Source organism: Hemicordylus capensis, chromosome 3 (genome assembly GCF_027244095.1).
Source record: "Hemicordylus capensis ecotype Gifberg chromosome 3, rHemCap1.1.pri, whole genome shotgun sequence".
Classification (NCBI taxonomy): Eukaryota; Metazoa; Chordata; class Lepidosauria; order Squamata; family Cordylidae; genus Hemicordylus; species Hemicordylus capensis.
Window position 1 is genome coordinate 78480716 of NC_069659.1, and position 24545 is coordinate 78505260.

The following is a 24545-nucleotide window of genomic DNA, read 5'->3' on the forward strand; positions in this document are numbered from 1 at the left end:
ATCTTAATTAAGAACTGTGCCTTATTTATCTATTTAAAATATTTATATACAGCTTTTTTTTCTGAAGGCAGGTAATAAAACTGTTTATATAAGTTATTGATAAGTAACTACATAAAACATGATAACACAAACCTGATACCAGATCTGTATGGATACCATACACTAAGGTCGTTCACAGTAAGGTCATTCAGTAAGGTCGTTCCTTGGTAGGACATGGCTAGTCTTGTGAAACACTGGGATCGTTCCCAGTCCCTCCATTCCTCTCCCGGGTAGCCTTGAATTTAAACCCAGGCTAAAAGTGAAGTAGGACAACAAGCATCTCTCTCCTACCATGCTCCCTGGTTATATGGGTTGTTGCACTGCCCGCAGCTGCTCCTTAGGCTGCCAGCAGCCATCTTCACCAGAGAGCTTGGGGGAAGGAGCGGCTAGGCAGCAATGCTTGTGTGGTGCATTGTGGGATACCTGGTGGCCCGGCTTCATTCCTCTTCATCACCGCTTGTCACTTGTTGTGCTGCATGTGTGAGTGCACGGGTGGCAAAGCGCTGATCAGGCTCTGGTCATCTGGGGAAAGGCAGGTAGTCTCCTTCGCCAGCCCACCCCCTTGTGGTCATATGAATTACCTTATTATTAAGTTTTAAGTTAATAATAACTTGTCCTAAGAAAAGGCTTGATTTCAGTAAGAAGTTCCCAGGGTTTAGAACAGGCCTGCACAACATGCGGCCCGGGGGCCGGATGCGGCCCACGAGGCCTTTTTTCCTGGCCCCCGGGGCTATTTCCTTATCCGCCCCCGGGGCTATTTCCTCTTCCTCCCCCTGCTGCTTAAAAAACATCTCCTTAAAAAAAAATTCCAGCCGCTGCATGGCCGAGGAGATGGCTGCAGGGGTGCGGGTGTTCTTCCTTACCTTCCCCCACGGCAGCAGTGGCGCACAGCGGCAGAAACCAGAGCGACACTCGGGTCTCTCTCTCTCTCCCACCAAGACCGCTCCATTATCTCAATCTCTCTCTCTCCCTCCCACCAAGACTGCTCCATTCTCTCTCTCTCACCCACCAAGACTCCTCCATTCTCTCTCTCTCTCTCTCCCCCGCCAAGACTGCTCCATTCTCTCTCTCTCACCCACCAAGACTGCTCCATTCTCTATCTATCTCTATCTCCCTCCCACCAAGACTGCTCCATTCTCTCTCTCTCTCTCCCTCCCACCAAGACTGCTCCATTCTCTCTCTCTCACCCACCCACCAAGACTGCTCCATTCTCTCTCTCTCTCTCCCTCCCACCAAGACTGCTCCATTCTCTCTCTCTCACCCACCAAGACTGCTCCATTCTCTCTCTCTCTCTCTCTCTCTCTCTCTCCCACCAAGACTGCTCCATTCTCTCTCTCCCTCCCTCCCACCAAGACTGCTCCATTCTCTCTCTCTCTCTCCCTCCCACCAAGACTGTTCCATTCTCTCTCTCTCTCTCTCTCTCTCTCTCTCTCTCTCTCTCTCTCTCTCCACCAAGACTGCTCCATGCTCACTCTCTCACACACCCACCAAGACTGCTCCATTCTCATTCTCAGTCTCTCTCTCTCTCTCTCTCTGGCAAAGCCTCCTGCTGCATCCTTTCCATCTTTCTTTCCCCTTCTCTATTCTTTTCCAAAATTATGAGAAGAGGTTCTCATTTCTCCCCCCTTAAAAGTGTTCCATGTTTTGTGTGATGATTTGGCAGAGGTGGAAAGGAAGAACAATGCATTTTATTATGTATTTTGTACAGATTGTATAATATTTATATTATTAGAATGAATTTTAATTCAACTTATTTCATATTAATTTAAAACAATCATGGCCTGCCAGAACATCAAAAGTTAAATATTGGTTAAATTCATTTTAAATTCATTTTTAATTCATTTCACTTTAATTCAGTTGATTGGTTGATTGATTGATATTAAGTGTTACTCTAATAATCAGCACCCTAGGAATTGACCTTGGCCCCCATGAATGAAGTCACGGTTGGTTTTGGCCCGCCAGGTCATTTGAGTTGTGCAGTCCTGGTTTAGAACCATATCCTAGTTTGAATTCCATAGCCCCCAGTCACAGAAATCTCACTTATGCAGAATGCTCAGTATAAACAGAGTGTTTTTCTATCACCACCAGTTAACTATAACAGCCATAGATTTAGGGGACCAGAGAGCTCTGAACATATGAACCATCATCTCCCTTCTCTCCCTGGCCTGATCCCAGCACATACCTGGGATCTTGTCTCTAAAACAGACGTAAAATGGCTGCAGTGCAGGTCTTCTGTTGTCTCTTCTCAAGGAAAGAAGAAAGCATAGACTAAGACCAGCCTTTGGAAAGTCTTTGGAATTGAAGGCCTTCTGCAAGGTCCCAACCTGTGCAAGTTAAAATTGGCCAGGGTTCAGGCAAGACTGTACTGAGCAATTACAGGCAAGCCCATTATAACAAAGGAGAAACTGAAGCTAAGTTGTAGGTCATGGTTAAAGACGTTTATACAAACTTGTTAACAATCATGTATATATTGTGATGAGCCGTGAATGCTGGCTGACTTTGTTAAGCGTTCATGTTTCTTTAAGTGAGCTAATGGTTGTGGAGTATTCATAATGAGACACTTACCTAGAATGAGGAAGCTATTCGGCTCTTGTAAGATAGCATGTATTTCTACATCATGCATTGAAAAAAACCAAAGTAACAGAGACAGGCAGCTTCTGAGTGAGTGGAACAGACTGACTGACAGACTGATGTGCTTATACATTATTTTGAACAGAAACTGAAATAAAAGATAAGAAAACAGAGATGTGAAACATCCTAGGGTGTAGGTTTTATTTTTTTATGTAACCCATTGCTGCTGTTGGATGCACTCCACTATCTCAAGTCCATCTATTACTCAACTTGTATGTTATTATGGTAACATAAACCAAATGTTAGAAATACACCATATGCCTCCAGTGATAGCCTCTCCAAAGGAAGCCAGAATCTGAGAAGTTCTGTACCCCTGGAACTCCTGTTCACCCAGAGAACTGAGAGTTGCATGTAACAATTTGCATTTCTTTTCCTGGAGTATCCATATCTTGTAAGATTTGCAGGCGCAAATCAGAAGCAGCCAGTACAGAGCAGAACTTTAACTTGAACAGGGGGCTACTGTCTTAGGACCTCCTTTAGAACAATACAGAGAATCCCGTCCTAGCAACAAGAGTTACTATTCCTTTACTAGGAATAGTAACAAAAATTTATGTAGCCCCCCTGCTCATTAGTGGTTAGAGTAGTGGACAAGAGTGCTGAACCTGGGGAGACCCAAGTTCAAATCCCCATTCAGCCATGATACTTGCTGGTTGATTCTGGGCCAGTCACTTCTTTCTCAGCCTAACCTACTGCACAGGGTTGTTGTGAGGAAAAACTTAAGTATGTAGTACACCACCCTGGGCTCCTTGGAGGAAAAGCAGGATATAAAATGTTGTTGTTAATAATAATAATAATAATAATAATAATAATAATAATAATAATAATAATAATAATTTGTGAGGCTAGAACTTTCATATATATATATATATATATGACACACACACTTTTATTTATCTAGTAAATTTAGAATAATAGGAGAAAGTGTCCTCTTCTGCACCTCACTGTGGACATCCATGGGAAAATGTCTATTGAGTAGTTGTGGGCTTTGTATACTTAGGCCTTAGAAACCTCTTAAACAGCAGAAGTGGGTAGGCATGTGCAAACATTGACCTGAGCCATGTTGGTTAGCTGGCCATGTAGGGCCTCTGTTTAGAAGGCTTGGTTTAAATACAAGAAGTCCCCAACTTCCAAACAAGAAGTTCCAAATGTTCATTTGTAAGTTGGATGTTTATAACTTCGAACACATATAGTTCCTATCAGGGATGACTTGTCTGTATGTGTGGTTGGCGTTTGTAAGTTGGGAACTTCATTAATGTAATATGTTATGGAGCTTTGTTTGTAAGTCAGGTGTTTGTAAGTTGGGAAATGCCTGTATAGGACTGTGGCATTCTTCTTTTGCATGGTCAATAGAGGACTGCATTTGTTGGCTCCACTTTCACAGTTCTCCAGTTCCTTGTTCACACTCACATCAGAGATCCTAAACTGCGAAGATACGCCAGATCTGGACTTGGGTACAGCTACTCCTTGGCTTACCTGTCCTTGGCCGTATCTAGTTTTGGTGTCTCACTTGCTTCAGCTCATCATTTGAACCTAACATATTCTCCCAGACAGTTTCATCAAGGAAAAGTTAGGTGAGTATGGAGTGCAAACAAATTAGTATAGTGTTTACCTTTGTTTGTTCATTTTGAAAATGCTGTAATTAGCTCAGGATGTATCAGGAGAAAAATGGTTATCCATTAAAAAAAATGCCCGAGATAAAAATAATCCTGAGAACTGGATTTAAAATGAAGTTACTTTCGTAATGAAGTTACTTTAGAATAATAGGAGAATGAAGTTAAAATGAAGTTACTTTCCATCTGGTACAGAATTTCCAGATAATTGATATTTGTGAATCATCATTTTATATATTTTTGCTTTTTCTGGCACTTTCCTAAACTCTTGCACTTTAATTTATTATCATGTTCTTTATCAAATAAATAACTGCATGTTAATAGATAAAAAGTACATTTCAAAATATTCATCATCATATCTATGTAAGCTAGATATGCCCTATCATGCATCTCAAAGAAATTTTAACAACTTAGTTAAGTTAATATTATCAGATTTAAATTGAATTAATCCTTGTGAAATCATTGGTACTACATTTTGTTTAATATCCTGGCACTTTAGTTTAAATAGATTGTAGAATAGGATTCAGACTAATAGTTTGGTTTGGTCAATTTTTATCATTTTATATTTTTATACAAGTCCAGTGTATGCATGAAACCACTCAGATGAAAACAAACATTCCATCTCTGCTCTTTATTTGAAAAGTTATCCAAACTACAGATTGTGTGCCTTTGACATTTGCTTTTATTTACATCCCAGAGAAGCTGCTGATTTGCTTTTATGATTGCCTTTTCAAAATTGTGCATTGTAATCAATTTATTGTGTGAAATTCAAGATGTCAAGGGCAGTTTTGTAACTATCAGTATTCGTGATCAAGAGTCTCCTGGTTTGATATGGTTTCACCAATATTTAAATAAATGTCACTAGATATAAAAATCACTAGATAGAAGGCCCAATTGCCATAGACAAACAGTGGCATAATGGTGATCTTAAAGCAACCATGTGGAAGTTCCTCTATAAGGCAAATATATGAAGCAGCTCATTGCTTTGCTCTAGTTATTTCCTTCATGCTACCATATTCATGTTCTTCATTCTCCATTGATAGATGGAGTTCAGCTAAAAGTGATCTGCCTGTCATGCAAATTAGGGAGGGACATTTTTTATGTGGTACATTCACCAAACTGATCCCCCATATCTATTCCACAGTTGCAGTGGTGGTGAACTACTTGTTCAGTGTCACTAAACAGCAATGGGAGGAGGATCTACTATATGTATCTGCTATTGAAGTAGATATATATGATGAAGATTAATATACCGCTTTTCAACCGAAGTTCCCAAAGTGGTTTACATACAGAAATTAATTAATTAATTAATTAAATGGCTCCCTGACCCCAAAGGGCTCACAGTCTAAAAAAGGAAACATAAGAAAGACACCAGCAACAATCACTGGATGGATGCTGTGCTGGTGGGTGGATAGGGCCAGTTGCTCCCCTACGCTAAATAAAGAGAACCACCACTTTTAAAAGGTGCCTCTTTGCTCAATTAGCAGGGGACAGGGTAATGATAGGGTGGAAAGGAGATGGTGTGCCTTTTCTGATCTGTCTTCATATAATGTTATTTGCTACTGCTAGTGCTAAAACCTGTTTGCCCTTCCTTCCACCCCATTATCCTCTTGGACTATTCTCTCTACGAATGCTTATTCAGTGAAAAATTACTGTTTTGCACCAGCATTTGATAGGAAGGAACATAGAAAGCTGCCATATAATGAGTCAGACTATTGGTCCATCTAGCTCAGTATTGTCTTCACAGACTGGTGGTAGCGGGTCTTCCAAGACTGCAGGCAGGAATCTCTCTCAGCCCTATCTTGGAGAAGCCAGGGAGGGAACTTGGAACCTAGATGCTCTTCCCAGAGTGACTCCATCCCCTAAGGGGAATATCTTACAGTGCTCACACATCAAGTCTCCCATTCATATGCAACCAGGATGGACCCTGCTTAGCTTATGGGACAAGTCATGCTTAGCTTATGGGACCAGCTCTCCTCCCATGCATTTGTTCAAGAGACCTTTTCAGATGATCAGGTGAAAATGTGGATGGGAATATGAAACATGCTGGCACTCCCAGCCTCCGTTCATCTGATTTTATTGAGCCTGTGGATGTATATCTTGCATGTATGGAGGTGCTCTTTGCACCACCTGTTCCTGCATTTTGCAAATGAAGTATTCTGAAGGCAAAGGTATTAGGGTTGGGAGGAGAGGGACAGCAGGACGACCCTTCCTGTAATTTACAGTAGGGATGTGCTAAACGTTTCAGATACAAAATGTTTTGTACCCAAAACAGCCCATTTCGGGTGTTTTGGAGACAAAACACCCATTTTCCAGATCCAAAAGTTTTGTATACAAAACAAAACGTTCCCTGTTTCGGCTAAAAAACATTTTGTTGTTTCAGACCTCCATTTTGTGGTGAACTCTGAGTCAGTCTCCATTTTGTGTTTGACATCTCTTTGAATTTCCCACCCTTCCAGCCTTCCAATTGGTGACCTAAAGCATGGGCTGACCTGCTGAAAATTCCCTCCTTGTTCCGCATTGGCTCTTTTGCTTCTTACCATTCTTTTGCATTCTTGCCATTGTTACTGACCCCACATTGGCCAGGGGAAGAGTCGAAGAAGGGGCAAGGATGGAGGGATTTCAAGGAGGGGTTTTCAACTCATTCAGCAAGTTAGTAGTCGCCATTCTGCCTCATTGGAGAGAGAGAGAGAGAGAGAGAGAGAGAGAGAGAGAGAGAGAGAGAGAGAGAGAGAGAACAGTTTGTAGCATTGCATTCCTCAAGTTGCGATGATGAGCCCAGCCTGCTATGGCTACTGCATGTCAGCCTGGGAATGGATTCAGGGGCAGAAGAGTGGGTTGGGTGGTAGTGCCCCAATGGGTGCCTGCCAGTCTGCCACCACCCAGATTCCAAAGGAATTGGGCAAAGGGCTGATTATTTGTGATTTGTTAAAATTTATGCATCTTTAATATTTTCCCTCATAGGGAATAATGGAGGTTTCAGCAGCCCCATTACTCCACTTGGGAGGCACCAGGGTGGCCCAGAGCGAGTGGTGGTGTAGTGCGCATAGGGTGCCAACCACCCACATGGGTTGCTAACCCATGAGGTGCTGGGTTATGTTGTTTCTGTGCTGTTCTGAGTGTAAGATTCTCTGGTAGCATATGAGAGCAGATTCTTGTTTTTCACTGAAAAATCTCATATGCTACCAGAGAATCTACACTGAACACCTCAGAAAGAACAAAATGCAGTACCCCATGGGCTAGTGGGTATGGGGGTGGTTGGCACCCTACGTACAATACACAACCACTTGCTCTGGGCAACCCCAGTGCACCCCAAGTGGAATTATGGGGCTGCTGAATCATCCATTATTCCCTATGGGAGAAATCTTAAAGATATGTAAACTTCAACAAATCACAAAAAATCAGCCCTTTGCCCAATTCCTTTGAAATAATTCTGGTAGCTTCCTTGCCTCCATTGGGCACTACCGCCCACCACACTCCACTCTGGGCCACCCCTTTCGCCTTGCTGTGAAATGATACATTTGCTGGAATCCCCATTATTCCCTATGGAAAAATTCTTAAAGATGCGTAAACTTAAAATATTCACAAAAAATATCAGTCCTTTGCCCAATTAAAATGGGGTTGTTTCGATTAGGATACAAATCGAAACAAGGAAATTCCAAAATGTGCATCCCTAATTTACAGTGATATTTCAGGAAGGAGGAATGGGAAAAGAGCACACACATCCCACAAGTAGAGGTATTCATGGAACCGGCGCCTGCCGGTTCAAAGATGGGGGGATATCTTTAAAGACGAGGGAGGGTGCTCTTATCCCCCCGCCACATTTCCACTGCCGGTGCTGCCTTTTAAAATGGTCCAGTGCATGGACAGTGTACCTCCTTGCTGCCCCGGTGCTTCCTCAGACCTGATGTGGCTGGAAGTGCCCGGTGCACATGAGCATGTTGTGCACACATGCAACTTTTGCACACATGATGTGCGCACGTGCATCGGCACTTCCAGTCTGAGGAGCCACTGGGGTGCCAAGGAGGTACTCTGCTGCCCCACCGGGCATTTTTAAAAGGCAGCGCCAGCATGGGAAATGTGACAGGAGGGGTAAGAGCTCCCTTCCCTATCCTTAAAGATATCCCTCAATCTTTGAACCAGCTGAACTGCCAGATGTTCAAACCAGTTCGGAGGCCCCATAAAAGGGCATCTAGACTGGTTCATGCACATCACTACCCACAAGGCCCAAACAGTATCACAAAGCTCCTATTTCAGGCTGGCTGTTAGGAGCCGGATCTATAGTATTATACTGCAACATTTTGTTGCAGATCTCCTTTACTTCTATTTGGTTCTAAAATGTATATCTCACTTTCCTGTCAGTGGATGACAGCCAGAGCAGTGTACCGCCAGTGCTCCCAACATTTGGCTGCATACAGCGTTAGCCTCCATGCTGTTGCTTGCTTTCTCCAAAGGGTGGGCACTTTTGCACAAGTGCTTAAATACTTTCTGGAACTCACCAGCACTCCAGAAGTACTCTACTAGAGTAGAAGGATGTAGCTGAGCACCAAGTGCAAAAGTGCCAGTAGTGATAGGGTTACGACTATTTGGGGGACCAAACAACTTTTTTTGTATGTGTTGTGGTGTCCAATGTTCTGGGGAGTAGCTGGAATGTTTTGTTTGCTCAGAACACTTTGCTCTCATGAGCAGATTCTCTTCCTCTGTCCCTTTCCTCTCCCTACCGATTTCCAATGGGGAAGTGGTTGTTGTTGTTGTTGTTATACATTTTATATCCCACTCTTCCTCCAAGGAGCCCAGAGTGGTGTACTACATACTTAGGTTTCTCCTCACAACAACCCTGTGATGTAGGTTAGGCTGAGATAGAAGTGACTGGCCCAGAGTCACCCAGCAAGTCTTATGGCTGAATGGGGATTTGAACCTGGGTCTCCCCGGACCTAGTCCAGCACTCTAACCACTACACCACTCAGGTTCCACTTTAGTGGCAAGTCACAGAGCCATGATGATCACATTCTGCAGGAGCACGGATATGTGGATCCGGTAGGTGCCTCTTGCTTCCTTGATGTGGTGGCAGTGGTGGTGGCAGTGAGAAGGTAGCAGTTAGATAACTGACTTGACTCCATTAGCAGCTATCCCTGCTGAGTAAAAAGGCACATTTTAAAGTGGTGAATCTCTTCTGTTTATCACGGGGAGAGCAACTGGCCCTGTCCAACCCCAGCACAGCAGTCCTTCAGAGGCTGATGCTGGTGTTTCTTTCTAGGTTGTGAGCCCTTTGGGGACAGGGGAGCATCTTATTATTTATTTTTCTTTGAAAAGCACTGGAAACTGTCTGTTGAAAAGCAGTCTATAAATGTTTGTAGTTATAGAGAACAGCAAGTAAATGGGAGCCTGTGCGGACACCAGTGTGCCAGCATGCAAAGAAGCTGGCTTGGGAGCTAGATGGCTGCCCTGCTTTGAGCCAAGAGGTGAAGTTGCTGGCCTGGCTAGGGAGAGCAGGCTGGGTGACTCTTTTGTCCAACAAGACAAGATGATTGTCTGTGATTGGTTCTGTGATCAGCTGTGGGCTCACTTCCAAATCCTTAATGTCTATGAAGCTCCGATTTCTATCAGGGCTGTGATTTAAAGCTATCAGGCTATTGACAGATACTGAGGAAGCAAATGTTTTGAATAAATTAATTATAAATTGTGATGAAGTACTACACTTTCTCTGTCTGAATTGAACTGCCAGTCACTTTTATTAGATGCCCCCCAAATTCAAATATTAAAGAAAAATTCTGTCTGACCAATTTCTTCACAGTATGCATACTTTTATAAAGCTCTGTCATTCATATCCCCTCTTAGTCATCTTTATTCCAAATAAGAAAAACTGCAAATGTTTTTGCCTTTATTATAAGGAAGATGTTTCAACCCACTGGTAGTTTTGGTTGTACTTTTCTGCACCTTTTCCAGTCTATAATATGCTTTTAAGTTGAGATGCCCCCAAATGTGACCATTACTTTAAAGCTTTAATTTAATCAAATTTTGAATTCTTATGTTAAATTTTTATTCCAAAAGACAGATATTTGACATCTGATTATTTTATTTTGTGAATTTGATTTAAGTAGGGTTGTGCATTTTGGAATTTTCTTGTTTTGATTTGTATCCGAATTGAAACACCCCCGTTTTGTTTTGTACCCAAATTTTCTGAATCTGAATCAGCCCTGTTTTGTTTTGTAGCTGAATTTTCCAAATCTGAATCTGAATCTATTTGGATTTTTAAAAAGGGTCCCAGGGCAAAAAGAGTGGGTGGTGGTGGTAGCGTCCAATGGGTGGAAGCTAGCAGCCAAACTTCAAAGGAATTAGGCAAAGGGCTGATTTTTTGTGAATTTTTTAAGTTTACACATCTTTAAGAATTTTCCCATAGGGAATAATGGAGATTCCAGCAAATGTATCGCTTCAAATCAAGGGGAAAGGGATGACCCAGAGCGGAGTGTGGTGGGTGGTAGTGCCCAATGGGGGCAAGGAAACTTCCAGAATTATTTCAAAGAAATTGGGCAAAGGGCTGATCTTTTGTTATTTGATGAAGTTTACGTGTCTAAGATTTCTCCCATAGGGAATAATGGAGGTTTAGGTTTCAGCAGCCCCATAATTCCACTTGGGGGGGCACTGGGGTTGCCCAGAGTGAGGGGTTGTGTATTGCACATAGGGTGCCAACCACCCCCATACCCACAAGCCCGTGGGGTACTGGGTTTTGTTGTTTCTGAGGTGTTCATTGTAGATTCTTTGGTAGCATATGAGATTTTCAGTGAAAAACAAGAATCCACTCTCATATGCTACCAGAAAATCTACACTCAGAACACCACAGAATCAACAGAACCCAGCACCCCATGGGTTAGCAATCCTTCCCCTGGCCAATGTGGGGTCAGTAAAGAGTGGCAAGAAGCAAAAGAGCCAATGCGGAACAAGGAGGGAATTGTCAGCAGGTCAGCCCATGATTTAGGTCACCGATCAGAAGGCTGGAAGTGTGGGAAATTCAAAGAGATGTCAAACACAAAATGGAGACTGACTCAGAGATCACCACAAAATGGAGGTCCGGAACAACAAAACGTTTTGTAGCCGAAACAGGGACGTTTTGTTTTGTATACAAAACTTTTGGATCTGGAAAATGGGTCTACAAAACACCAGAAACAGGCTGTTTTGGGTACAAAACGTTTTATATCCAAAACGTTTCGCACATCCCTAGATTTAAGTTCTATTTCTGTCTGGCTCATCTTTATCAGTGAAGGGGAGTAGAGTCACCACAAAGATGCCTGCACTTCCTGGCTATCCTTTCTGCTGGTATCATCTGGCATTACACTATTTGTTTTCTGGATTGCCATTTATTGATGGCACTGATGGAGCACACCATCTATGTCCTACATAAACTACAATCAGGTAGTTCTGTCACATGAGGGAACTGTACCACATGAATGCTTGCTTGTTTGAGCCACTTTACATAGCTTGATGTGGGAACCATGTTTCCAAGAGGTTTTATTTCAAACAGCAGTGTTATGATGGCTGGAAATGGTGGGCTGGGCTTAAACGGCACTTTGGAAAATGAGATGGCTATGTAAGCAATAATGCAGGTAGCCTCAACAATTATTTTAGTGCTTCTGTCTTGGTAAATGGTAAGGGAGAAGAATCAGCTGTGAGTGTCTTGCAGAACTGCACTTTGAGATAAAACTTTCAGGAAATACTTGCTTTCATTCTAAAGTGTAACAACAAATTTCAAATTGTTTCAATAGATTTTGAATCTGACTAACTAAGGGTTAGTTCATGGCATTGTATGTTCATTCTGTAGATACTGAAGCTGATCTTCACTGTTGGTTGAGTTTATTTAAAGAGCTTTTCTAGTCACCTTTGATCCTTAGTGATTTCTCCAGATGCACAGTAGTGAACAATGTAAAAATCTTGCTGCTTCAGCAGAACAAAATCCAGCTGGCAGGGAAGTGAATCTGCAAGTCATTGGTTACAGCTGTGTTTCGATTTATGTGATGGTTGAAAAAATAAATTACCAGATTAAATGGCTAAAAGAAGACTCATTGTTTAGCCATTGTGTGGGAAATGAAAGTGTTTATGGTGCTGTTTTATACACAGCCTTTGCAAAGGAAGCTGGACAAATAGTCTTATTCAAAACTTCTTTGAAATGTGCATTCAATTTTAATTTTTTTCACAGAAGAAACTGTATGTTTTTGGATACTGTTTGTCAGCCTGCAAATGTTTTAAAGGTCTTCCATCTTTGAGAGTGTCAGTAGACTTTCTGTCTTATTGGGCTTTGTAGTTTATCAGTGGGAGGCCGCCTTCTTCAGTTTAACTCTTAAGTGCTGTAAAATTCATCTTTTGACATGCCTAGAATTACACGTAGAGCCTATATCAAACTGATAAGCTCTTAATGGCTTTATATTCCAGAGTTGTGTTTCATGTGCTTTTTGTTTTCTATAGAAATGATGTGGCAGTTCTAGACCTCATACACTTGTGGAAGACAGTACAAGTGAAACTAATTGTATGAAGTTTGACCTAGCAAATAACATTGATTTATTGCTAAAAATATGTAATAATGTTTTTAGAAGTAGGCAGTGCATCTTATTCTAGTATTATGTTATAAATGATATGCATAATGTTTCATGAAGTCATGAAAGTAAACTACAGTGACATGCAGACACCACTGGGGACTTTACAGGATCTGGCCTTGTATTTAGGCTATGAAATTCTAGTTCTGATTAGCTGAGGATTGTCATGCCAAATGGTCACAAGAGAGCCAGGATTTTGTGAATGCAATCATGTCTACTGCCTTTATTTATTTGAAAATTCTTTTGTTACAATAAATAACATTATCCACAGAGTAAGGCACTTTCTGGGCACTGGAAGCCTCTCCTACCCCAAATATCCATATGGACCATCTAGAAATTCAAATAAAATATATTAGAAAAAGTTGGAATAATTTGCAGCATTCTGATTTTCTTTGCAACAGATGTGAAATACAGATCCCACAAGTATTACTGTATATTGCTGATAATTTAGAACAATTATTACATGAAGACAATTAGTTTTGTTTTATAGTTACAAAAATATCAGTAGCTGGAAGTTTTTTTTTTAATCTTTTAACTAGAGAAGTGTACTGTAGTTTAAAAACAAATGTCTGAATAAATACTGAAAAAAGATGGTTGTTGCAATTATATGTTTTAAGTATTATTCCAGCAAACCTAATTACTTTTCAAAATATATTTTAATCAGCTCTTTTCCAAAGGCTATTCTTTATCCTTGATTAACTTCTGCAAAATGCTGACAATAAGGAGACTTAAATACCAGCACAAGAATTCTGTTCCACATCAAAAACAAAATCCAGCAAGCTGGCCAAGTTCCATTGTAAACCACCCTCAGAAATACCAGAGAAGTGCTTAAAATATTGTTAATGGAATGTTTCTCCTTTTATTTTCCTCAGTAGCATTATTACATGAACAACCATGTGATAGAAAACCAGGGAGATGCAGAATAAATAACCATAATGTATCGAAAGCAGACAAAGGTGTGATTGATCTGTCTGGAATTGGCAGACTCTTTCGCTGTGTCAGGCTGTTTCTTTGATCAATGAAGGTATAGCCTCTGACCCTAAAAATCAATTGGATTGATTTAAAGGGAAAGAGAATGAACCATGAGAATGCAGGATGGGCTTTAACCTTCACTGTATATCAAGGTTTGAAATATTAATTTTATGCATGTACTTAATACCTTAATCTTTGTATATGATTGTTTAAACTATTTCCTGGTCTTAGGCAGGCAGCTGAGTTGCTAACCAAACACCTATCATTACAGATATCTCTAAGCAGACTTTACAAAGCATTCTTCAAAGCATTCTTCATTGAATATCCCACAAATAAGGTTGCATTTCACCGCTTTCGGAGATATAACCTAAAGATATATTCTTTTTCTAACCCCCCCCAAAAAAACCCAGTTGTTTCCTCCAGTAGTATAACTAGCTAACTGCAGTTGCAGTCAGACCAAATTGTTCCTAAGTGGGGTCATCTCTATGAAGATTATAAGCAAATCAAAATGAAAAATTTCAGTGGGGCTGGAGAGACTTTAGCTCAAATATGGACAGAAGTACCTTATGTTGCAGTTTTGTTGTCCTGCTTATTGTGCTCAGGAAATATTATGGAAGTCGTATTTTAATATAGTAAAGTTGGACCTTTCAAGAAACAAAAGAACCATAATGCATTTCATAAATACATTCAGTTGAAAAGTTCTATATATAAGTAGATAAATACATAATTAACTGCAATAATATTATTTCTAATACAAAGAAAATCCTGCTGTTAAATTCCTGTAATCTTGTAACTGTAATCAAACATGTAACAATTTTCTTCATTGTTTACATTCTATATCAAGTTTCTACCCCATGCCTCTGCCAAGCAAATAAGATTAAGATGACATTCATTATTTAACATTGTCAGATTAGAATATATATATATATATATATAAAGCTAGCACACCATTTTACCAGGGCAGCATGTTTTAAAACTTGATATCCACAGCTGAATGAGGAAAAAAAGAGTGTCATACATAATAACACTTAAATTTGCATATACAGAATGAACACAGTAATGTCTACATTTAAAATAATTTAAGCTATAGCCATTTGAATGTTTTAATTTAGAGGAAACAAAAGGGCAAACTGAGCAAGAAAGCATCCCCTTGTATGGAGATTGTTTTTTCTCCCAGGCACAGTAGATGTTGGAAAATTGCTTTACCTGTTTGAAGAATTGTTCCGTGTTATGTTTGATCTTCATGATTCAAATGAGTACGCAGTGAATGTTTAAGAAAAAGTATGTAGTCTGAAATGGTGATGATATATAAACTCAGTTGCAAACAAAAGAGTACAAGTTGGGAAAGGATGGGAAGCTCAGGATCTGGCAAACAGAACAATTTTTTTCCATTTATTTTTAGCAATGATTCTTTAAAAACCTTTATTCTCTTGTTTCTAAGAATTATCATAGATTTTAGGAACATCCATACAGCAATACAACATACACATTCATTTACTCACTCTTTCTAAATTCTAAATCGATCCTTGTAAAGAGATTATGCTACAGACATGATTCACATTGTTTTACATACCCACTAAGAACAGACTGCAAAAGAGAAACACTGAGAGGCTACAAAGAAATTTGCTATTGGTTTATTGGTACTGCTTCAGAATTATTGCTACTCTACCATGAGCATACAAAATACATAGATCACAAATTTGTTGCACCTTATTTTTCTCCCTTAAAAAATGTCCATTTTCACTTCTGAAATAATGCAGTTTTCGCATGCTTCCTTGCTATGGTATTTATATATGTTCAATTCTAGAAATAAAAATATCATCACTGCATTGCAAATAAGCTTCAAATGTAAACCATCCCATAACTGCATGTGTTCTAGCACCTGACAGCCATCTATCTCTAGGTGTTGCCACTCCTTTTTCCTAGATCCCATACCTAAGAAATAGCTAGAATATCACCTCAGTATTGGCAGCTGCAGCAATGGCTGCTCTCTTTTTCCCTCTTCATGTGAAAATGGCGTGTTTCTAGTCTGGAGGCAAGTGCTGTCCCCTTGTGGATGATGAGAACAATGTTTAGCCTTGCATGTGTCACGCTGTTCAACAAGCTGACTGGTGCTCCTGTATAGTTCTTATTCGTCTCTCTGAAATTAATATCCGTCTCATGCTATTTCTTTGCTTTCATCTAAAAAGGGCATGAGCCAAAGTTCATTCTACTTCTTTTGCTACTGTCAGTAAAAGGCCTCAAAAGCATATCAGTTTTTTGGGGTCTTGTATGATAGAGTCATGTAGGCTGTCTATGGAGAAACAGTCATTTTCAACTGAAAAATTAATGTTTGAGAGGGTAAATATTTTCAAAACATTTGAGTTTGACCTTGCAGGACATAAACTTTTATCAAAGGTATAACTTCAGGCTCACACATTTACAGAATCTTATTTGCTAGCAATGGACACAAGGAAGGCTATTTTTCAATATAAGCAATCTTACTCAGAGGGAAGTTCCATTCTCAAGTGTGCCTAGGATTATAGTATATTTCAGAAAGTGTCATCTGGTATACAAGATGCAGCTCAGCAATGCCTCGTTTGAGCATTTAACATCCTTTGGCTCTCTATGTTCATCATAGCTTTTACACCTTAGTCTCAATTACATTTAGATTAAACCCATTAATTTCAATGTAATTATTTCACTTGCAGGACTGTCCTGTTCATCCTTACTTTGTACTAAGTCCCTCTGTGTTCAGTGGGGGTTAGTCCCAGGTAATTGGGCATAAGCTTGAACCTCATTTTGCTCAGTTTTTGAAATGCTAGCCACAAACCTGATAAAGTTAGATGCACTTACTCCCACTCTGACTGAAATGAATGAAACTTGATCATATCATTAGGTGCTGATGTCCTATTTGTTTAAATAGCTATCAAACACACCTAATTTTTTCTGGATCATGCCTAGCATTCATTGCTGCTATCTCATTCTGATGTATCTTCCACTGGCCAGCAAACAGATCAGAATATGTTATATACTGCTACTTAGCAGTATCTTAATACAGATAGTATTTGGATTAGAAACCACTTGCATTTTTTTCATAGATGCATATTGAGCACACTGTCATCTCAGTTTCTTGAGGGAGATGTAATTAGGAGGCTTGCAAAATACAAAAATATACAGAGACAGAGCTGCGAGTTCATATTTAGACAGTGGTAATGGATATTCATTTGTTCAAGACAGGTGTTCGTAAAAATACCATAATACCCTCATTATATTATAATTTGATATAACAAAGGTATATAAATATAAGTATATCTTTCTGTCAAATAACACCTGAGATTATTTCCACATGGAACTTGAATAGGAAATAAAGACATGATGTACTAAATCTTCTGTAATATACAAAGCTTTCTATATTTCCCTAGAGCTTAGTAAAATATACTTGCTACGTAGTGAAGGAAGTGTGTGTGTGTGTGTGTGTGTGTGTGTGTGTGTGTGCATGGATAAAGATAGAGATATATACAAGCAATGTTCAGTGAAAAAACAAACACTGCTGTTATTTCCCATGTTGTTCTTAGTATTTAAATATACAAGATGTTACTTAAGAATTGAATAGACCTGGAAAAGGCCAACAATTTTTCACAGAGTGGAAAGGCATGTTTCAAATAGGTTATTTAACCAAACATCCTTGGATTGACAATGTGGGTGCCCATGTGTGCAAAATCCTACAAAAGTGGATGATGATGTGGGCGAGAATTATTTTATACACATTTAATAGAGAGTGGGGAAAGATTAATTCTGTGATTATGTTCATAATCTCCAAACACACAGCATAGTTTGTTAATCACTGTTATTTGCTCCACCCTGCCTCTTTTTGGAATTATGTACACATATACACAGTCAAACATTTTACACACACACAAATGCTGCCATGGAAAATGTATAATCACACATGGGGGAAATGTGTCTAATCCAACCTTATTCCATTAATTTGCAGACAAATATATTGAAAATCTAGACAAAACATGTTAAACACATTGTCCGCTTTATAAAGTAAGGTGACTGACCACGTAGCTATTTCCATGGGTTAATGATTAGAAAGTGAAATCAAGAAGGACCTTAAACCTGAGTCTATGACAGTTGTCATTGAGCTGATTGATTACGACATCTTGACTATTGATTCAATCTAGTCTGCATTTCCCACTAGCCCCAAAGGTGCTCCCATGTGAAGCCTTAGCACTTGAACCTGTACATTTTCCCAATTCACTGCCTGGGTATAAATTTACAAAATGTGCAGCCATATCTCTTTCCCCGCCCGGCTTCCTTTCCTCCCTCGTGCTTTTTATTCAGATGCTTCTAATACTCAGTAGGTTAACATTTTTAACCACTGAGGATACAGAAGAAAGCAAAGATGATGAGTGGGGGAAGCTGAGGGGAAAAGTAAGAAAGGGGAAAGGCTTGACTAGTATTTGCATCTGTTGTTTTTGATTTGCACAGCTGGCATAAGCTGTGTTGGAGAAACCTTATAAGCCAGGATATTGAGAAACAATTTTCAATTCAAACAGATTCAGTAATAAATAGTCCATTTTCCCACCTGATGCTACAGTGAGGTCATTACATTAATTTACTCAGAATATTGTGAATAAAAATAACAGAAAGGACTGATGCTAGAACAGCCCCCGTCCCCCCCAAAAAGAACGAGTTTGAGTAAAACGAGATTAAGGGGTGAAGACCAATATTATCTATATGAGGCAGTTAAAAAGTCAGTTTTTATCACATCTGTTGTTGATAGCAATACATAATTTAAGTCATGCTATGTATGTGTTTTGTTTTGAATAAATCAGAAAGTGCAGCGTTGAATGCCACAAACTTGTAATGTTTATGGTTCTGATTTCAACCCTAAGCTTTTTTCTTCATGTCTGGTGTTCTTTTGAATTTTTGGACTGAGTATGTTTGTCTTGTTCTCTACTTTAACTGATTAATTATCAACATTTGTCGGTTAAAAAAAATATGTAATAGCTGGTAAGGAATGTGTGAGTAATTTCTTCTGTATGAGACATATGCTGATATTTGCTTTATTGTTCTTTTATGGTTGTATAGGCTGTTTTTGTTTGAAGATTGTACAAATGGATGCCCTTCATGTTTTCTGTTTTACTTAAGTTTCCAAGTCTCTACCTTAGTACTGCAGTCTTGCATTGCATGCTGGGATCTGTCTGTGTGGAGACAGACAGGGAGAGCAAAAACTGATAATTTCTTCTTGAGAACAGAATGGCACTCTATTTATAATCTATATTTCAGATTACTATGGTATGCTGTGCCTTCTCCAACTGTATCACGTATCTTTAAAAAGTTTTCAAGTTCTATCATCCAGTACAACACACAAATTCTACCAAATTCTATCAAATTCTATCAAGACAAAGAAGCATATTAAAGCATAGTGAATAATGTTGCTTTATAGAATTAGTATAGCACACATAATTGCTGTATTTTAGCTAATGCTTTCCATGATAGACATTATGTCTATGTCTAATATTTATGTAGACAGATACAGTGATAAAGACTACTTAACCCATGTACAGATTACAATAAACCTCAGCACAAAGATACTGCTACCATGCAATACAGCTGTTATTGCTAGTATTATAGTATTCTTTTGTTCTCTCGCTCACACACACACAAACTTGCACACTTTGTTTTAGGAATTCTAATACTGCTCTTTCTGTTACATATTTTAAATCCAGCAATTTATTGCTTCATCATCATATTAGTGGCTCAGAATCAGACAGTAATTTGGCAACAAAAGTATCATTCCTATGAGGTGACAGCCCAACTCATTAAAAAGAAGAAATAATGCTACGCAAAGGTTCTCATTAGCATTAGAATTACTAATTTCGTTTTTCATTAGAATGAAATGTTGCAGCCTCGTAGCTTGAGAGAGTTTGTGTGTATACTGAGGAATCCTTTCCACTCATGAATTCAGCAAAGGGGGGCAAAAAATGAAAAAGGCGTAGAATGAATTCTGTTAAAGAATTGCTGGCATTATTTCTCCCTATATCACGTGTGAGCCTGGCTTGTCTGCTCTTCCCGAGGCAGAAGATCGAGGATGAAAGTCTGTGCAGAGCCTGTTTTCACAACTGCATTTGGAGATCTGTCTTATTGATTAGGGGGAGAAAGGGGTGGGAATAGAACGGTGAGGTGAGGGGAGGACCGTCAGACTACTGGCTTATTGCAGCTCAAGACATTTTCTTCCGGAAAGATGTCAAACAACTGAGATACAGCTACAGAGGAAGTAGAAAGGTGGAAAAATGAGAAGAGGGACCCTTTAGAAGAAATGAAGGCATTTCTTATGAATATCCTGGGGCTGCTTCTTTTTTTCCCTTCCTCCTCCAGCATCTGACCTGCTGCAAGGGCTGGAGTAACAGCGTCATGCAGATGCTGCAGTCCAGCAGGTCTGACAGAGGGTGGATGCTCAAGAGAGAGTTAATGTTAATGATGAGTGCAGTGAAAATGCCAGCCGATACCACCCCCTCCACATACAAGCGCTCTGAGTCAGCATCCGTTGTTTTGCCTTGCCTTTGTGCCTGTGTGTTGTCTCTCTCTCTCTCTGTATATGTGTGTGTGTGTTGTGTGTGTATGTCTGGGTGTGTGTGAGTGAGCATGTCTGTCTGGGTGTGTGCGCGCGCATATGCATGGGAGGTAAAACCCCTTCAGTCAGTGAGAAGCAAAGGTACGTTGGAGAGCAGCTAAAATCTGACTGATTTCCATCTACTGAGCATCAGATGTATTCCCTAAGGAGGATGGTCTATCTGATGGGGGTGGTGTAATTATGTTAATATCATATTTATAGAGGGGCGAGATTTTTCTTCCTAATTATTGGTTTGAAAGCTATGGTCAAAAATTGCTGAGGAAAACCATATTACAGTTATAACAAAAAGCATGATATTAAGTTTTTAACAATTGCTTAAATTATTGTGTTGGTGATGGTTTGCTTTAACTATTTCCTGCCTGGGGCAAAAGAGTTTGGACTACTGCAGAACAAATGACAAAAAGAAGAAGAAGAAAGATTTTATTGTGACATTATTCTCCCCCCCCCCCACCTCATGCGGTGTATTTAAAGTAATTCAATCTGTACTGAATCCAGAAGTATCATTGTGTTAAAACGGGGTGGAGTAAGAAGTAACGGAGGGGGGAGGTGTCAGTAAATATTTTCTTTTATTTATTTATTTTCTATGTCATTTCTCAAACAGGAATTGTCATATTCTACTTCTTGAGATTCTAATTATTTTGATTACTGTTATTTTCTCTCTCCACTTTTTCTTTCAAAGCTGAACTGCACCTTGAAGACAGGCATGAATGGGTTATATACACCAGACTCTCCTTCAGTGGCCAGAACCTGAATGGCTGCTGATTCTTTGGCTCTTCTGCCGAACATCATGGATCTGTTCCTAAAGTAGACATTTTCTTTTCCATCTCGCAAATGCAACTAACATGCCAGAGAAGGGGGGATGTGAATCTTTTCTGCATTGTGGTTGTGTCGTTAAAAGTCTTCACCTTTAAAAAAACAAAATAATTTGGGGAAGAATCAGTTTTTCTAACTGTATGGAGAATATTTTGAAAGTTCAAATGTGGTTCAAGTGATCCGGCACAGAATGACAAGTTGCTGAAAGTCACTGTGTACAACAATTTAGGAAGTGAAAAACAGAGCATTCAGAAGGCAGAAGCTTCTTTCATATTAGTCAACAGATAAAATATTCAGTTTGGGGATGAGGAAAAAGCTTGAATTGTGCTCAAAGGGTATTCTTGCTCTAGAATGGCTTAGAAGTGCCAAATGTGTTAGGGCCCACAGTAACAATGGTACTGGATATATAATGCTGAACTGTTTAATCTTTGTTTAAGCCACTGGAACAAGCTGAAGGACACTGTACAATTCTGCTTGGAGCAGATTTTAACCTGCTTTTAGTCTCCTTACTTTTTCTGCATGCACAACTTTGATAGCCTTCTAGAATGGAGTTTTGAATTTCCTAGGAATCTCTTGCTCATGCAACTGAAAGCCTATTTTGACAGTCTTCGTGCTACCTATTCATGTTATATCTTCCAAATCTCCTGCAAGAGGTGTTTTATAAAACAACAAAAACCATTCTGATTAATTGAAGAAGAATTCAACTGGATCTTTTCGGACTTTTCCTAGTCCCTGAGACCCTAACTTGTGAGGTTTTTTAGCAACAATCACAAGTCAGGCTCTTGGGACCTAGGCGGAGGGGAACCAGCAGCTTTGGACTTATTGATTAATGTATCTACAATACTGATAGCATAAAAATACATTTGCCTGTGGGGGAGGTGGGTGAAATGACAATCAGATGTTTTGGCCTATAAAAAATGATTATTGCAGAGTACATATGATGTTATGTAATCTTTAATTTTGTATATTTATATACCTACCTATATTGTACCATACTCTTAATGTTTTGAATTAATGTGCGGAATTGATTGAAATCTGGAGAATAAAACAGCTTTGTTTTTACATGATGAAGTTACGGTTGATTCTTGTACCACTTTTACATTGACTGTGAGGCCTAGCAAACTGATCGTTATTTTGTTGTTGTTGTTGTTTAGAGTATTGATATAAGTATGTTTTTCTTCCCTGTAACTTTTCTTCCCTGTGCCAAGATTTTTAATGCCTAGGTCTCCCTGCTTCTCTGACTATAAGCAGCACAACAACATATTTTAATCTTTCAGTTTCTTGAAATAATTTCTCATTTTAATGATAACATAAAGCTAATGTCAAATTTATTTTTCCTTATTGTATTTTTTAAAAAAACTGAGTATTATACCTAACCTTCTGTGTAGAATATGTTGTTTGTTTCCACTTTTGTTTCAAACCTCAGTTGACCTTTAGGTCACAATGTTAATGTAGTAAACCATTCACATTCTCATGATAAGAAGTTATATAAGGGTACAGATACTTCACAAGTTGTGTTAGATATAATACTGCTGAAGAATAGCAACACTCTTCTTAACATAGAGCTTTGCAATCCTTATGGCTGTGCCAATTTCCTCTTTGCTTCATCACTTTTCCCTTCTACTGTGAAAAACTCAAACTTTGCAAACTGAAACAAAGGCTTTGTGCATTATATGCATTCAAACAATTCTCTATTTGGGGTGATATTTTAGCTTTAGTTGATTGTTTTCCACATGTGTGGGAGCAACTGTTGTACTGTCAGCATCAACACTGCCATTACAATACACATTTCTTGTACTGCAGAATAATTCATTAGTTTGTTCACCAGGTCGGCATTTTTGGTACAGTCACATACACACAAAAAGAATTTTTTTAAAAGAACAAATACATATTTATCAAATGACACATTACAAGACAACAATAAACCTTTGAAGAACAATTTACAAATATGTGGTTTTGGCAAAACAATTGTATCATAAAAATGCATAATATTTATTTAAATGTTCTTGCAGACTCTGACAGTGAAAACCTACTATCAAATGACTCTCAATAGACTGCCCCACACAATAAAATAAAATGGGGGACAGCAGTAGATATATTCAGCTCAATTTACCTAATAAACTTCTACACAGGTAGCTCAATTATTTGATTTAGACTATAACATCCATAATTCTTTATAAATGTGTTCATATGGGTCAAAACTGGCCACACAGAGCAGAGAAGAGTTAGAAGTTGAGTTGAGAAGAAGAGAACAGTTAGGCCTAAGTGTGTTGGCCTAGCTCACTAGGAGTCCAAGTAGATGACTAGATGAACCTTTGATCTGATCTGAAAAGGAAAATCTTAGGTACTGCATATTACTACAGATGCCCTCATCCCTTTCTAGACATATAGCATTCAAAGTGCTTCAAGTTACCTGCCCATAGGGGCTGTGCCTTTCAGTTCAATACAGAATGCACTTCCATAGAGGAAGCCATGCCCATATTGTGTGTGAGTGTGTGCGTGCGCTTGTATGTGCATGGACACTTTTATGTTAAAAACAAATGGCTCAGCATATAGTATACAAGAGCTCAGATTGCTCATTAGAGTGCACGTGGCTCTGGACTGAAGATGTACTGTCTGGGAAAATGTGAAATACTTTTGCAAGTCTTCTTCAGGAGCAACTAGTTTAATCCATTCAAAGGATAACTAAAAGCTGTCTTCACTATCTCAAGTTAATATTTTCAATGGATCTCTGAGGTCTCTTTGCTCTTCATTTTTGTATTAGTCCCATTAAAATAACTGAACTTGGCCTTGATTTCAGTTTATATTCATGAATAATTGCATTTCCACTGAAATCAGAATGTGTGAATGGTCTGAATTCAAATACATTGCTGTTTCTTAGGAATGCTGTTTTTTTCTTAATGAAGGAGCACATACATATATTGAAGCTCCCATGTGACTGTAGTAGCCTCCATGTTCTACTGCCGCTACTGAATGCAGAGCTTCCTTCCAGCATTTGCATGGCCCCATACTCCTTGCAAGAGAGCTGTCAGAAATGTACAGAAGCATCTTGTTGCTGAAAAGACGATTAAAAATAAAAACTTGGAATGTATCTTAATTTGTTAAATGAATAGAAGTGGATACAAATGGTCTCAACTCATATATATTTTCATTCATTCAAAAATGAATGTACCCTAGAATGAATGACATTTTTCAGATCCCTCCCTCATTTATTGTGAGTCATGGTGTTATTCTTTTTCAAAAGCAAAAATAACAAAAACAGGCATCCTT

General features: G+C 39.1%; 2 long non-coding RNA genes across 6 annotated transcripts in view; one reads left to right on the forward strand and one right to left on the reverse strand.

Moving 5' to 3' along the window:
• Window positions 1-22337, forward strand: part of LOC128350672 (uncharacterized) — a 232020-nt gene extending 209683 nt beyond the window's left edge. For all 4 annotated transcript variants that reach the window (XR_008319376.1, XR_008319377.1, XR_008319375.1 and 1 more), the window contains one exon: window positions 21142-22337. This is a non-coding gene — a long non-coding RNA (uncharacterized LOC128350672). The remainder of the gene's footprint in view (window positions 1-21141) is intronic.
• LOC128350671 (uncharacterized) lies at window positions 13060-15886 on the reverse strand. 2 transcript variants are annotated; one of them, XR_008319374.1, is made up of 3 exons: window positions 15044-15886; window positions 14401-14481; window positions 13060-13195 (listed from the first exon to the last, which is right to left on the reverse strand). It is a non-coding gene; the product is annotated as an uncharacterized LOC128350671 (long non-coding RNA). The 2 variants fall into 2 exon arrangements; XR_008319373.1 differs by having other exon boundaries at window positions 14401-15886.
• Window positions 22338-24545: the final 2208 nt, after the last annotated feature.